Source organism: Psammomys obesus, unplaced genomic scaffold (genome assembly GCF_907164565.1).
Source record: "Psammomys obesus unplaced genomic scaffold, mPsaObe1.curated_primary_1811, whole genome shotgun sequence".
NCBI lineage: Eukaryota > Metazoa > Chordata > Mammalia > Rodentia > Muridae > Psammomys > Psammomys obesus.
In genome coordinates, this window is record NW_026589277.1 from 6,976 (window position 1) to 9,993 (window position 3,018).

Consider the following 3,018-nt stretch of genomic DNA (forward strand, 5'->3'; position numbering starts at 1 on the left):
TCTAAATTTTCCTATATTTTGAAATTCAGTTGAAATACCTTCTATTTATTATAGAGTCCCATGTAAAATTGATATTCAATAATTATTTCAGTTTGGGTATATTTTTGGTGAAAGAACTACAATGGAAACATAATTTTTTTCTAAGAATCAATTAATGGGTAACAAACATTTCTATTTTTCAGCATTGTTAATGCATACTGCGATATATTAACAGTTCTCTGAAGTTTCTGTGCTTAATTATATTGGAGATTCTTGAACTAGTCCTGTGCTCTCATATTTACCATCAAATATATATTGCCAACTAGACTAGAAGAAAAGACAGTCAACATATCAAGTATCTTTAAAGGCAGCCATTTTTAGTGGCGCATCACACTCACAAGCTCTAGGTAAATATGTGTTCACTAGTATCAACGAAGCAAGTGTTGCAGATAGAATCAGTTTTATAATATTCAGATTAAGGTAAAGTGACTTGATTCTATGGGAAGTACTATAATGGATTTGGACTATAACTAGACTTGAAGATGAATACATTTGAAGAGGTTTCTGAGGCAATAACAGTTGAAGTAGTGAACTCTGTCTTACTTACTGAGGACACAGACAGGAACCTCCTTCTTTGCCTTCAGAATGAAGCTGATGAATTGGAAAATCCTACTGAACCTCTGAATAAGAGGTCTTATTTGTCTCTGGAGGTTGATTCTACTCTTTACATGCCAGCTGTTGCATTCCAACTACCAGAAATGGAACAGAGCTTTGACTTGGTCACAAGCACAGTCTCAGAGGTGGCAGATGAGGACCTTACTGGAGAAACTATGATGCAATTCCAAATTTTACAAGATGATGAAACAAATGAAGATTTTTCCCTGGCTAATGAGGAACAATCAACAGTTAGCCAAGCATGGTTCACAGGTAAAGACGAGAAGGATACTCTAACCAAACAAGGGCATAAATGGAAACAAGGATGTGGTCCAAAGAAGAAACGGATATTTTGATGAGCAACATTAAACAGTATATGATGGAACATGGAGTAAAGAACGCTTCAGAAATAATTTTTAAGATGGCAAAACATAAAAGAAAAGATTTCTACAGGACTATATCATTGGGTCTGAATCGGCCTTTGTTTTCAGTCTACAGAAGAGTGGTCCGAATATATGATCAGAGAAATCACATGGGAAAGTACAGCCCTGAAGAAATAGAGAAGCTCAAGGATCTCTGGCGGAAACATGGCAATGACTGGATAACAATAGGGGCTGCCATGGGAAGAAGTCCATCTTCTGTCAAAGACAGGTGCCGACTGATGAAAGATACTTGCAAGGCAGGGAAATGGAACGAAGAAGAAGAACAGATTCTCGGAGATGTGGTTCATGAATTGACATGCACTGAGACAGGAGAAAAAGTAACCCAGGGTGTGTGTTGGGCAACCGTGGCTAAACAAGTAGGTACCCGCTCAGCAAAGCAGTGTCGTGCTAAATGGCTCAACTACCTGAACTGGAAACAGACTGGAGGTACTGAGTGGACAAGAAGAGATGAAGTCACTCTCATCCACAGGCTAGCAGAGCTTGATGTAGTGGATGAAAATGAAATTCACTGGGATAAATTAACTAAAGGATGGAAAAGTGTTCGTTCACCACAATGGCTTCGAAGTAAATGGTGGACCATCAAAAGGCAAATTACAAACCACAAGGACTTTGCATTCCCAGTCCTAGTAAAATGTCTTCAACAAGTATATAAGAGCCAAAATGCCAGCCTCAGGTTTTGGGAGAATGCATCAGGATCCGAAGTATCTGATAGCAACCCTGGTATCAGTGTTCAACAAGTCCCCTTTGGAGTTACAGGTGTAGAAGATAATAATACATCCATTTGTCCAGTCCCCATGGCAGGAATGCAAATTACACTCCAGCTTCTCCCCAGCTCCTCAACGGATTATCCTGCTGCTATTGTTGACTCTGAAACCATAACTGGGCTGACTGAATCACAGTAGATATTTGAGATCCTCCCTTCTTTCCATGTATGTTCCATTCCCTCACCTTGCACCTATTTCCTTCAAACAAGCTTCACTCCAGGCCTTCCCGTTATGGTGACCACTTGTAACACAGTAAGCCGCACACCTGCTGCACCTGCATCTCCTAACCCACCATATTTCATCCTTTATCCCCAAAACATCTTGTTTAGCACTCTAACCAATTACATAGGAATCATTATATTCCAAAAATCATCACTAAAACTGTTGCTGAAAATGACATCTCTTTTTCCACATCCTAAACAGATGTGGAAGTGGAACTGGCAATCAATATTGTGACATATATTTTTTCTGATTTTCATGAACTTGCAAATGCATTCAAAGCACACACTTTTCCTGACATAATTATTCAGCTAAAATGGCTCTCCATTCCATCATTTAATGATGCTCTGATTTCTAAATTCAGAGACCCATAGAATTAATGAACTTTGGTATGATTCCAGCAGAATTCCCTGACATCAATCATAAGAAGAAAAAATTCACTCTGATTTATTGAATGGTTGTATTACTGAGGAGCTAGTCACTCTTCATAATGTATCAAGTACATGTGATAACAAAACCATGCTTCATGTTCCTTCACTACCTGACTTTGTCAAGGCATGGGATTTTGTAGGTACTGAATCTGCTTGCCTTTTGGAAGTCTCATAATCCAGAACCAGCAAGGATCAAATATCATCGAATTCTTTTTGTGTAACCCTTTTTCTATAGAATTAAAAGATATTTGACTTGCTAAAATATTACTAGTCTATACTTAGAAACTTGAACGATGATAAAAGAGGTATTATGATACCTACAGAAAAATAAGATTGATGCCCAAGAGACTTTATTTTCTGTTTCTTGACTTACATAGCTACAGCAGTTTTGCTATGAAAATTAAGACTATGGCTTTATTATTTTACTATTTTTAATACATCTAAAATTTAGTTTTATGACAATGAGAAATTGAATTTTATGTATGCCTATGTTGAGTGTTATCCGGAGAGAATTTTTTTCACCTCAAC

At 37.5% G+C, this 3,018-nt stretch overlaps 1 pseudogene; it reads left to right on the forward strand.

Annotated features, from left to right (window-relative positions):
- The first annotated feature begins 521 nt into the window (after positions 1 to 521).
- Positions 522 to 2,259, forward strand: LOC129674959 (cyclin-D-binding Myb-like transcription factor 1; annotated as a pseudogene).
- Positions 2,260 to 3,018: the final 759 nt, after the last annotated feature.